This window comes from Staurois parvus, unplaced genomic scaffold (genome assembly GCF_062004578.1).
Source record: "Staurois parvus isolate SC_StPar_1 unplaced genomic scaffold, SC_StPar_1.0 ptg000080l, whole genome shotgun sequence".
Classification (NCBI taxonomy): domain Eukaryota; kingdom Metazoa; phylum Chordata; class Amphibia; order Anura; family Ranidae; genus Staurois; species Staurois parvus.
Window position 1 is genome coordinate 10,997,135 of NW_028317876.1, and position 14,053 is coordinate 11,011,187.

Sequence of the window (14,053 nt, forward strand, 5' to 3'; positions counted from 1 at the left end):
TGCCAGTGGGGGGGGGGGTTGGAATAGTGCCCCATTGTAGGTGTCAGTGGGGGGAGGAATAGTGCCCCATCGTTGGTGTCAGTGGGGGGAGGAATAGTACCCCATCGTTGGTGTCAGTGGCGGGAGGAATAGTGCCCCATCATTGGTGTCAGTGGGGGGGGGGAGGAATAGTGCCCCATCATTGGTGTCAGTGGGAGGAATAGTGCCCCATCGTTGGTGTCAGTGGGAGGAATAGTGTCCCATCATTGGTGTCAGTGGGAGGAATAGTATGTCATTGGTGCCAGTGGGGGGGAAAGTGGAATAGTGCCCAATTGTTGGTGTCAGTGGGGGGAGGAATAGTGCCCCATCATTGGTATCAGTGGGAGGAATAGTGCCCCATCATGGGTGTCATTGTGAGGAATAGTGTCCCATCATTGGTGTCAGTGGGAGGAATAGTGTCCCATCATTGGTGTCAGTGGGAGGAATAGTACGTCATTGGTGCCAGTGGGGGGGGGTGGAATAGTGCCCCATTGTAGGTGTCAGTGGGGGGAGGAATAGTGCCCCATCGTTGGTGTCAGTGGGGGGAGGAATAGTACCCCATCGTTGGTGTCAGTGGCGGGAGGAATAGTGCCCCATCGTTGGTGTCAGTGGGGGGGGGAGGAATAGTGCCCCATCATTGGTGTCAGTGGGAGGAATAGTGCCCCATCGTTGGTGTCAGTGGGAGGAATAGTGCCCCATCACTGGTGTCAGTGAGAGTAATAGTGCCCCATCTTTAGTGTCAGTGGGAGGAATAGTGCCCCATCGTTGGTGTCAGTGGAGGGAATAGTGCCCCATCATTGGTGTCAGTGGGAGGATAAATGCCCCATCATTATTATCAGTGACACCAATGATGGGGCACTATTCCTCCCACTGACAGCAATGACACTTAACTAGCTGACCCTGTTCCAGCATGGTGCTGCTGCAGCCAGCATACCTGGTTGCAGCAGTACCATCTGCACGGCACACTTGCCCAGCGGTCAGCTGTCCTCCTTCCTTCACTTTGGCCTCTCCCTCCCTTGATTTTCGTGGGGCTGCTCGGCTCCGCCTCCTTGCCGGTGATTGGCAACCTGTGTGCCTTTCCTGAGCTACAGTACTGGCGCCCAATCACTGGTGAGGAGGCGGAGCCGAGTGGCAGCGTGGACATCGAGTGAGGGAGCTGCGCATCCTGGACTGGATCGTCGTGGGACTGCAGCCAGGTAAGAGACAGCAGCCCCCTGCCCGCCCCTGTACTTAGTGTCCCCTGCCGGCGGGCCGGATGAATGTGCTCGGCGGGCCGCATGAGGACCCCTGGTTTAAGCTTTGACAAAAAATTAAAAGCTGACTATGCACAGGTTCACCTGATTCTGTGTGCACCTGATACACCCCGGTCACATCGGGTGCAATTTGGCATGTGATTTGCATGCCCTGTGACTTGTAAATCGTATGCCAAGTCGCACCCTATTGTCCGCAATTAGAGCGGTCAAATCGGTGCATTTCCGACTTGGTCGGAGCGGCACCGATTTCTAAAGTAGTACATGCACTACTTTTGGTGCGATTTGCATAGACATCTGTACAGGGGCACAATTCACTAAGTGGTATCTTACCTCATCCGAGTATGTGGTAGGATACCTCACAGCATTTTTAAAGAAAGTGTTTGAATTCACTAAAAATCGCTACTAAAATACAGCGTGAGTTATTTTATCAAGGTATGCAGTATTTTAGTAGTGAAAACCATGCATTCATGTTTCAGCTGTCAGCGGGGTTCCCTACTAACAGCTGAATGTAAAAGAAAGAATTGCCGGCAATTAAAAAATAATTAGAAAACAGAAAAAAAAACCCATATGCTGCTTTTTTTGTTTATGTTGGGTGGTCCTTTACGTATAGAAGCAGTGCTGTAGTTGCTTCTACAAGTAAATATTTCTAATAAAAAAAAGAAAGCAGCAAGATACTGAATGCAATTACCTAAAGCAGAACTTTCTTCAATCTTAATACACTAAACTGCTGAAACCTAAAATGTGATTCTTGTGAGTAAATGCATATCACCCCTTGCATCATGGTATTAGATAAGCCCACTCAATAGCTTTTCCTGCCATACAGAATTCTAATAAACAAAATTGCACACGATTTCTGCTAAAGAATATGTTATTGTAGGCTCTGTTGCAGACTTGCGGTAAGAACTTTTTCCTTAAGAAAATACTAAAAGAATAAAAAGTGCATTTCCAACATAATAGACATGGGAAGTAATTTTAAAAGTTGCAGTGCTAAGCAGGAGTCTACTCCAAAAAAATGACCGCACATCATGCATTTTACAGCAGAGGCATTATTAGTGCTTTGATGGCATAATTATCTTTAAGATAATCCCTCTGTTCACTAACCATAAGATTTCTACAAACGCCTTATTTCCTAAATTCACCATGTGACTGCACAAGCTGCACATTAACCTCTTGAATGTCACAGTGGTGTGTATGTAAAAATAATGAATTGAAAGTGGCCACATGCTGACCATTACCCTCGCACTAGAGCAATCATCTGCTGCCCTGCGGCATTGTTCTAGGGAAGCTAGTGGGCTAGATTTACTTGATAGGCAAATAAGGTAAGTGCCCAGGTAAGGACAGCTGGGGGTGGGATGAAAGTTATCAGGAAATTTGTGTTCACTTTATAATTATGTTCACAGAATGAAACATGGTTAGTATGTGTGTTCTCCACCATTAACTGCCAGTCACTGTAAGCAGTAGTAGAACAATGTAAGAGAAAAGGCTGGAATGAGTCATGTAATTTCCCAATTTTTGTTAGACTTTAAGGGTCAGTCCAATCAAAATTAAATATTTTAAATCTTATCTTCAGGCAGCTAAATACAAATAAAATATATGCAAGAAGCAGATTCAACTGCTTTATTTGTATGTCCGTCCAGTTCTATCATTCACATAGCACTTCTAGGTGGATGACATCATATGTAGTTAAAGCAGAACTACACTGTATCTGAGCACCACAAACCAAAAGTGCTATTTAATTCATTTTTAATATTCAAAGCAAACTCACCCATTCATCCATTTCTCTATGCTTTATTTTGCTGAGAAACCACATAGAAAAACACCCCCTAGTATTTTTGGCAGTGGCCATCTTGAATAAGGGCAGATGGTTCATGTAGCAATTACTTCCAATTTAACCGCTTCCCAACCTCCCTATAGCAGAAATACTGCTACAGGATGGCATGGGTGCGCAAAGTCAAATATATATATACATGATTTTGCATTTCCAGGTAGGGGGGCGCACGAGGCCCGCACGCACCCTACCTGTGCCGCGATTTCATGGCTGCGGCTGTCAATCATTGGGTCCCGGAAGGTGATTACTCGCCAGCGCCCGGTGATTCCCGAGCATGTCTGATGGGGAGGAGAACTGTTTGTACACAAAACAGCTCTCCTCCCGGTCAGTTCGTGCACATAGCTTTGGATGTGCACAGCCATGCAAAGCAGTGTGCTTACAGTGAAGCATAGGGACACAGCACTACGCAAAACAGCACACAGTTAACCATTGGATCGCCCCTCATGTTAATCCCTTCCTGCCCATTGCCATTAGTACAGCGTCAGTGCTTTTTTTTAGCACTTATCACTGTATTGGTGTCATTGGGGATGTCAGTGACACCAAGTCTGTTCCCCCCAGTGTCAGAATTCCCATCGCTGATCGCCGCCATTACTAGTAAAAATTAAAAAAAAATCCCAGTATCTATACTGCCATTTGTAAATGCTATAACTTTTACATAAACCAATGAATTTACACGTATTGGTATTTTCTTTAGCAAAGACATGTAGCAGAATACATTTTGGCCTAGATTTATGACGAAATTAGATTTTTTACATTTTTTTATTGGACATGTTTAATATCAAAAAGTCAAAAATAATGTTTAAAATTGTTGGACTTTTTTTTATAGTGCAAAAAATAAAAACCGTACAGGCAATCAAATACCACTAATAGAAAGCTCTATTTGTGGGGAAAAAAGGATGTAAATTTCATTTGGGTGCAGCGTTGCATGACCGCGCAATTGTCAGTAAAGTAATTCAGTGCTGTAACACAAAAAATGGCCTGGTTAGAAAGGGGGGTAAATCCTCTGGAGGGCAAGTGGTTAAGGAATACAGCACTGTCCTCTCTCCACCCACAGCCCGTTGACTGGACAGTGAAAGAGCAGCCACTGAATATTGAGGTGATCCCTTTACTCACTTTGCTCTGAATTGCAAGAGGCTGAAACTAAGTCCAATTTAGGTACTTACACCATTTAACTAAATGAGATGCTTTATTACAAATACAGGGCTGTAATAATCTGTGTCTAATACATCTGCTTAGAGATCAGCTTTAACTATAGGCAGAGTATGGTGGGATATATCAGGTAATGGCTTAGGCAGTCCAACAGTGAAATTTCCCTACCTTAATTCCTGACTTTGGATCTGTCCACCTATGAGTTTTGCGTGTTTTCACCTACCAAGAAACACAAATACCATAAAATAAACGAGTGAACAAAATGTTTATTGAACAAAAGCTTTATAATAATTCACTGGGTGTAAGGCTTCCTTTACACTTGGGCAGGCTTGCTTTTACAAAGAAGCCAGAAATAGTTACCTGTGGGAAGATTTTGGAGAACCAAATATATTTTCCGTGATGTTGACTTAAACTTTTGACCTGATCCGCTAGGAAATGAAGCCGCTACAGTGTCACATTAAATATGTAATGTAAATCTGGACAGAGTGCATGAACCCAGTTGTTGGCAACAAAAAAATAACAACAACATAAAACAGTTTTTAGCTGACTTGTTTCAAGATCACAGGCAAATATATATTTTTTTCCAATGGCAATGCCTATTTCATCTCTACCTTTACCCAACATCTTTGAAGTGAAATTCTAGCTAGAGCTGAAACTATAGTATGTTATATTTTTTTACAGTTGCCAACCCTCCCACCGAGGAAATTTCCCATCAATCTATTCCCAGCGAGGAATTTCAACTTCCTAAAAGGTACGCAAACAGCATTATTTAAAATGTTTTTTTTAATACATTGGGGAAAAGTTTGAAACCTATGTTCAAGATAATGTGTCCTCGCTGGGAAGATTTGCGCTCACTCTTTATCCTAATGGCTATCTATCACAACACAGGACATAAGAGGAAATAACCCAGAGGTAACACGGGCAACTATATGAACCTTTTAAATCCTTTTCTGCTCTATACAACCATGACAAAGTGTTTCTGGAATTACACTTTGATGCCCACTTGAAGTCACAAAGGTACATATGTAGTTATAAAAGACAATGTGGCAATAGCCTCCATTTTCTTAGTCTTAAATCTGTTTTCCTACAATGGAATTTGTACATAGCATCTAAATATGATCAGTAATTTCCAGTGACCTTGAAACACACACACACACACACATACACATATACATAATTTCTCTTCAATACAAATCTGTGGGAGTACACTTGTGATGAAGGGTGTAGCTATTACTCAGCTATACTGATACAGACCATGTCAGTGTGAGGGTAGAAAGCAGCATTTTCACAGCAACAAAAATGTACTTTAAAGAACTTCTGAGCAAACGTCAGTCAAAAAAATCATCAAATTCAGTGACACAGGACTCCAAAGAGATACAAGTTTAAATCTTCAAATGAGCTTTTTAGTTAGAGCATTTCTTGAGCATTTTGGGCATTAAAAGCAAGCTCCCCCATTGCAGTAAGACACCAAACCCCATTTGCATTTGAGAACAGTTATCCTTTGATGGTTGCATGTCTCATAATTTCCTCACTTACTAACTTGAACTAATTATCCACATGGAAGAAAAATATATTTGAAATATATTTAAAAAATATTCTTCCCAAATATATTGACATATATTTGAAATGGTACAATTTTGGCTATATTCAATATATTTAAATAAATATATATACCAGGGGCGGACTGACCATTCGAGCACTCGGGCACTGCCCGAGGGCCCGGGGTCAGTAGGGGGCCCCATGAAATGCCCCTGGTATCTTTTATAGGCTTTTTTGTGTGTGCGTTGAGTGTGTGCAAGGACACAGGGGCCCCATGATCCCCTATTGCTATATACTGCATGTTGAAATGTGTTTTTATTACAAAATATATAAAAAATATTTTTAAAAATACATTTCAAATATACTGTACGTCTTTAAAAATACAAATCTTCATTTTTGGAATGCATTTACAAATGCTACAATTTTGGCCATATTCAATATATTTCAATAAATATATGTCAAAATATGTTAAAATGACTTTTTGATATGTTAAAAAAATCTGAAGAATATATTTTAAAAAAATATTTTTAAAAGTATATATTTTTAAATATATTCTTCAGATTTTTTTAAACATATCAAAAAGTAATTTTAACATATTTTGACATATATTTATTGAAATATATTGAATATGGCCAAAATTGTAGCATTTCAAATATATGTAAATATATTTGGGAAGAATATTTTTAAAATATATTTCAAATATGTTTTTCTTTCATATGGCTAGAGATTACATATCTGTGGTCAGTGAATGTGCTGATATCATCAAGCTGTGCAGTCTTCGGGAATCTAAGAGGACCCTCCTGCTAGCCAGCCAATGGGAAGTATCAATGTCTCATGGCAGTGATGTGGACACCCAGAGAAGGGTCCTTCTCCTCTGCTGTAGAGAAAAATATAAGACTCGGGACTTGGCATGCTGACCCAGGATTTAGATATGCTAAATGTAATTCTATTTTCTTTTTTTTTTGTAAAGTAATATTAGTTGAGTGGGAGGGAATAATGCCCAGAGTTTGAATGGAAAGACCAATGAGACAAACCTTTGCCCATGCATAGGTAATGTGTAATGTGTGGTCAGTTTAAGGCATGAGGACCTCCTCAGTCCAATATCTGGGACTATGAAGACCTTATTTACCTTATCTTTACACATAAAATCAATTCAAATCTTATTCAGTGTATCTTTGTTGACCCTTTCACCTCCTGTTAATACATCAAAGCTCTCTACCAGATAGCACATTGTCTGGCAGCTGCTCACACCACATCCCCTTCTCACCCAGTCAATTGCTTCCATCTCTTAGTTTTGTCATGCTGCAACATTCACTGTGACAGTGTGCCTAAAAATTGAAATTCCATGTTTTTTTCTTTGTTTACACCACACATTAAAAAAAATATATATAGTGTTTATGTGGCAGGTTTTTCTTAACATTCCAGTTAAATGTGGGCAATTGTATTCTCTTAGAAATAACCTACATTGCAGGTTTCCTTGAACTAACAGCTGAACTCATCTATCACTGGAAAACAAGAACTGTATGCAAAGATACAATTATTATCTAGTTCTAAGGAGAGAAATCCAATACAAATTGAAACATTGTGTTACATCTTTACTGTTTAGTTTCTTTCTAATCATTAGAAAATTGTGATTCAATGGTTTTAAGACCCAATGAACTCACAATCTAGAAAACAGATAAGGGCCTGCTGCCACTCTTTCCTTAACTGGCTGCCTTTGGTTCACAGGAAATCATCCCTGTTGTATATCCCTGTCTTATTCCAACCATTCCAGTAGCCTGTGTTTCTTTGTATGCCCACTTTGATTTGACTGTATGCCTGGGGGGATTAGAAGGAGAAGATTGGAGGGCTCTTATTGGATGCCAGTGTGGCTGGACCTGAACTCCAGCCATGGGAGCAGGAAAGGGAAAGGAAAGTTGATGCTTAGGGAAGAGCAATGAAGACTGCTAGAGGCAGGCAAGGTATGCTTTGCTTTTCAGTACTGTAGGGTAAAGAGAGCTGTTGCACTGCTGGGAGTTGCTGCTGGGAGATCAGAAAGAGGGCTAGGAGTGAATGTGCTGTGCTGCTGGAAGTGGTGTGCAGGTCTATGGACTGAGCATAGTGGAACAGCACAGGATAGTGGCACAGCAATATACTGAAGAACCACACACAAGCTGAGAGCCCATGCTGCAGAGAGCCACAATGAGTCCAGAGAGAGACTATTCTGTGAGCTTTATTTCTCAGCAGAGCTCCAGAGAGGGAGAAGGCCTCAGGCCCAGCTAATGCAGGCTTGAGAGGGGAGCCCTGTGTGTGTTGTGTGACCTCTTGCCTGGCTTCTGTAGGACTGACTAGGACCTGCACTTGTGATGAGAGGTCTCTTGGCCAGCACGTTTCTGTCAGTCCTCCTGCTTCTCTTAAGGTCCTCTTACTTTCATACTTGCAGCAAACAGGCTAGTATCTCCAGAGCATATTGGGCAAGCTCCAGCCTGCAGGGCATGTCTGCAGGGGCTGAGTGATCATGCACCCGCCTGGAGCAGTATTTCTTTATCTTTGTCTGCAGGGTATGTCTGCTGTGCTTTGAAAAATCTATGCAAAACCATGCTTTGGTTACTGCTATTTTCCAACTTTGAAGCGTTGTTAGTAGCACACTTGGTTAGGAGAGTGATCCTTGTCCCCATCAGAAACTGCAGTAAAAAGGCACTGTCAAAGCACTTCTTCAAAGTTTTCCCTCTGGAATTGCAGCAAGACATTAGCCACTTTGCTCTTGTACTGGAGATTCAATAGGGTTGATACCCAGTAATTGCCCCACATCTCGCCAAATAGGTGGGCTCTTATATGGGCAGTGGAGCATTACGGACCCCATATTCCATAAATTTCCAACATCTGAGGACCTAGAAACCTCATTGTCTTTTATGGCAACATTTTCCTTAAACTGCTCACCTCACCCATTTATTTATAATGCCTGTAGTTTGAGAAGGGTAAAATGCCTGTCTGCCTTTCTCCTTGCAGCTTTCAAAGCCCCCTAGTCAATGATACAGCATGTGTTCAAGAAGAAACCTTAAGGGGATGGTATCACTTGTCCACACCTGATCACTTTTGACCAGTTTAGTTGCCTTCTTGCAAAGGACCAAAATGATGCTGGAGTAAAAAAAAAGAATCCCTAAACCTCCTGGACTTGTCCCATACTCACAGAGATACTGGGCAGTAACTTTCTGTGGCTGCTGTAGCCTCTGCAGCACATTTACGGTGGATTTACAGTGCAACATGAAGTGGCATATGAATTTCCTGGCAGGCAGCTAGTGTTGGCACTACATTTCTGCCAGGCAAACCATGGCTGGGTAAGAGCACTAAACGTTTGTGCAAACCCTCTCATGTCTTGAAATCCAGACTATTGTGATAGGAAGCACGGCACTATAAGGTTTAGGACATTGACCAGGCAAGGCACTTGTGTGAGTTTGCCCATGTGAAGTTCAGACAACACGTTTGTGCTATTATCACACAGCTGGTAAGCCACCTTACAGCCTGCTCCTGGAGAAATTACTGTGTCTGTTGCCTGGTGTAGCTGTTCCCCCAGGCATACAAACGGCAGCATTGCATGGCAGTGTTTTGCCTGGGACATAGCATGGATTCTAGGGTGATTAGAGAGGCCTGCTGGTCTTGAGGACTATAGAGGACTTGAAGGTAGAGTTTGCACGGCTGACAACAGCTCCCATCAAACCGTGAGGTAGCACCACAAAGTCAAGTGGTATGGTCCATGCTGCATGTAACCTATCCCCAGGCACCCTAAAGTTAACCCAGTGTGCAGTGAATTATATATAGTGTTGATGCCCTGACCCTTCTGGGAAAAGTATGTGCCATCCTGGGGCACTGCAGTCCATGATCTGGTGGAAGGGAGCTGTTTCTACTAGTCAGTATGGGATCAATTGTAGCACCTGCAGCTCTGCTAAGCTGGCATTGAGACTATGGGTGCACTTTCACAACATTTCTTTTCAGCAACCGGAACTGGGAAAAGGCCACACTGCAAAGGAGGCTGGATTGGCTGTAGGGGTAACATTGACCTTTGCCTTTGGGGAAGTGCTACCAGATGGATATGGGCAACTGCTGCATGTTGTTCTCTGTAAGGTGCCACTGCCACATGACAACTCTCTTCCCTCCCAGCCTGTCTCTGTACTCTGTGTAGCAGATCTGCATATTTGCAACTGCTAGCTCCTCCCCTCCTGTCACTGGTTGTTAAGGATGCTGTTGGCTTTACAGTCAACAGCATCCTAGGAACCAGTAATGCTGACAGTGGGTGGAACAGGAAGTGGACAGATTCTATAGCCAATAGCAGGCTGTCTATTGGCTATAGATCCTCCCACTACCTGCTGTCAATCAAAGGGGAGCAAACCTGATAGGGAAATAGTGACTAAGCTTCCCTATCAGGCTCTGCTCAACCCAACCACAGTACTCCTCAGCAATGCAGTGCTGTGGGACAGCTGCAGTGGTGGGGAGGATGCTCAACTGCACTGAGGATGGAGTGTCCCCACAGACACTCTTGTCTGAGTGGGCCTTCACATGTGGTGCCTGCTTCAATTTCATGTAAACGTTTAAAATAGGTCCACAAATCTGTCACCTGCACTAACATTTGCCGTGCACAGGCATGACAGAATTCTAAAGCGGAGTCATAGACACGCTTTATTAATTCCCCTGTATATTCCTTCTACAGTTTATAGCTGTAACATAGAAAGTGGTGTTGTTCACCTGGCTTTCAGATTTGATTTGAATTGTGATTCACAGTTTGATTCACAACACAAAAAACACATAGGAATGTTTACTGCTTTAAAGCATGTTGCTATATGCGTTGTAGTGTGAACAAGCTCTTAAATGAATAGAAAACTCAGTTCAGCAGCCCTGAACAGTGGAGGAGGTCTTAGCTCTGTAAAATACACACGTGAGGACTAAAATACTTATTTTACTTTATGTTCTTGTGAAGACAAAGTTCTAGGTTTTTTTTTTATGTTAATGCCTATACATGCGAACATTTTTTGGAAAATGAAATTCATTAAAAAGGAAGTGGTAGTAGAAACCATTATTTTCCAGCAAGCAGTTGAATTGTCCAGTATTCCATAGAACACAGGCAAATGCCGATCATTAGTCTTATTTAGCCTAAAATGACAGCTGTCTGAGAACGACTTCTACGAAGAAAAGTTACATTATTGTAAGCTAGCAACTTTCTGTGCAATAATGATTATTATGTAATTTTAAATTATGCATGGATACAGTCAATCACACATACAAAAAAATGTGTGGAGATTGTCCGTGCCCTTAAATAATGCTACTGCTGGAACAATATAACACTATCATAATATTGCCAAAAGTTACTTCAGTTCTGCATCTACATCTGAGAGAATGACAGCTACATTTACAAACACATCATGTTTGTTGTACGCCAAATGACTTTACTGTTTACATGATCATTTACAAAGCACTTTGCAGAAAGTAAATCTAAAATCACAATCTGGTGATGTAACTGCCATTCTGACATCAAAGAATTCTTTACCTGAAACATATTTTTAATAAACCTTATTTTCTACAGCTCTTATAACTGTTACATATTTATCTACACATACTGTTTTTGTTTCACATAACTCAACTTGAAATGTATGTTTATGTGGCCCTTAAAAAAATACAATAGAAAATTTTCTGATGGGCATAACCTCAATCCAGACTGAATAAAAATAATAAAGCGAACGCTTTTAAAATATGGTCAGAAAAACAGCTTGCATAAGGAAAACCCCTAAAATCCTAAATCATATATAATAATCAAAAATGCAGCGCTACAATAAACAATAAAGTGATATGAATCGCGCAAAGTTATGCGCTAACAAGTGCAATAAATGTGATGTCTTAATGAAGACAGTAAGTATTATAAAGTGACATCAATAATCATATCATGATAACACATTAAAACGCATGAAAATAATATATGAATTTAAAAGTCCATTAAAATATTCAAAAAGTGCGTCAGTATTCCCAAGTATGGAAGGTATCAATCATTCCCATTAAACATGCATCAATGGTAATAAAGTGCTTGTGACTTCTGTGATATGGAAAAAAGGGTGTGCTTGCACTCACCGGACGTATATTAATATTATGCATGTAATATAAAGGGCACTAGTAGTCATCTGGAACCCGGTGGGGATATGGCATTCCGGATGGCACTTGGTATACCCAGGGAAAGAACTCCAGACCTCTCAGTTGACCCTCTCAGTTAATAGGAACTGCTCGTTGGTATTGTTAACACCCAGCATCAGGTAAGTACAGCAGGAAATCCACCTTAAGCAGCTCAAGTAATCCACCAGAACAAAGAGCTGATATAGGGTAGCAATTTTATTATTAGGCCAATGGTGATATACATATATCAGGGCAGCATACTGTAACATCTGATAATGGCAGGTAACATCCGCGAATCAGGCGCCATTTTGCAAGAGCCCGATGGATCACTATTACTGCAGGGACCAGAGACATTTTTGTCACGATCGCGGCGTTAGACCCCAAACCTTCTCACCAAGCTCGTTACCAAACTCGTTACCAAAGGGCTACAACCGCAATGTGACGTGCGTAACAATGCCGCACCCAGCTGCACCCTTCACAATGATTTTCCAGCTAATGAGTACCGATCGATGTGCCAGCAGCCTGAATCGATTGTTACTGGGTCAGGTTAATTATGCAATTAACCCCTTCACACTGCCACCACCTCCTTTTGGTTCCGAGAAAGAGGAAACTCGCAATATCGCTATAACACTATAATAATTGAAATAATCATCCACATAACCCAGTCATTGATACATACCGGTTATATAGAGAGTTAAACCAACAGTAGCGTCTCTTTAAAGTCAGGGATTCGTAAATTGCAATTAAGAGTTATAGAAACAGTTCAACACTTTCAGAAGAAAGATTTATTACTAAAAGATTCAAACAGGTGCAGTAAAAATATTTACAGAGAAGATGTAACTAAGATATATATATATATATTATATATATATATATATATATATATATATATATATATAAAACAGCACAGCAAAGAGATAACAGGGAGAAGTTAAAGGGTTAAGTTACTTGCCATTAAGCCTTGAATGGAAGCAGATCAAGTTTCAGAAGGAAAGGACTCCCCAGGTTGTATATTGATGTTAAGAATGGGAGATGTCTTTAACTTACTTTCTTAGGCCTGATAGCCTGTTTTAAAATGTCCCAGCAGGGGGGTGATTCTGAGTAACTGACCAATACTCTGTTTAGGGAGGGATCGGCAGGCGGAACCCAAAATTTGAACCAACATCTTTCATAATTCATATTCTGGTCTAAACCTTCCCCAATTTACCCACGGGTATATTATTATGCAGACAAGTCTGAGGATTATCTAGACATGAATTATGAAATTATATGTTGCACGGTCCATGAGTTCTATGTTTCGGCTCCCCTGATGGTCCGAGATTCGAATGACCCATCAAACTGTTCGCCTGCTCCTAGCCAATCTGACAGGATGTCTGTTTTTTATGTAAGTCTTTCATATTCCAAGATATGAGACATAGTGGAAAAATGGAGTTTAACACAGTTTATCTGATTCTGTCACCTCCACTGAGTTAGGCTCATCAGGTCAGCATTTCTTTCAACTTCTGGGAAGGCTCCTTATCTGTTTTACGAGGTGTGAAACTACACAGGCACGTTGGTCAGTGAGGCTCCAATTCACTTGGGAACACTGGCCTTATCCTGGCCTAGGTGAGAAAGGCTACACTTCCGCAGACCACTCGGCACCAAACTAGGGATGCCTTGCCCTGCCAGTGACCCATACACAGTACAAACACACTGGCCACATGTCTCCTCTCAGTGAGAGGGAGGGGTGGAAAGATGAGGGGAGAAAATGGAGATGCCTAACAAAATGGTTGAACCGCATCCATCTCTGATGCGCAGGTTTGCAACAATTTTCTATTATAGATATCCGTGTAAACTACAAAAAACGGAAAACCGGAATGACCATAAATTTATAACAACGAATGCTTGTAAATTAGTAGTATGCTATACTGCTGAAAGTTCATATCCAAACATATGCTGTTTGTTACATCCAGAATTGCTATTTGTTCTGTGCTTTTACAAAGAGTCAACAACAAAACTACAATATAGACTCATTCAAAGATGGTCTCTGTAAAGGGGTAGATGTGATAAATATACCCAATACTCTTATTATTTATATTTTTATATAACAGTTAGGGTAAGTTTGTGACTATTTCAAATAAACAGCAACTTCATT

The 14,053-nt window shown here is 41.3% G+C and overlaps 1 protein-coding gene across 13 annotated transcripts in view; it reads right to left on the minus strand.

Annotated features, from left to right (window-relative positions):
* Positions 1-14,053, minus strand: part of TENM3 (teneurin transmembrane protein 3) — a 1,391,898-nt gene that overhangs the window by 1,115,933 nt on the left and 261,912 nt on the right. For 12 of the 13 annotated variants that reach the window (XM_089669651.1, XM_089669650.1, XM_089669647.1 and 9 more), the window contains exon 3: positions 4,417-4,467. The exons of the other annotated variant lie outside the window; for it this stretch is intronic. The gene's annotated coding sequence lies outside the window, so the exon portion shown is untranslated. The remainder of the gene's footprint in view (positions 1-4,416; positions 4,468-14,053) is intronic. 13 annotated transcript variants of the gene reach the window in all.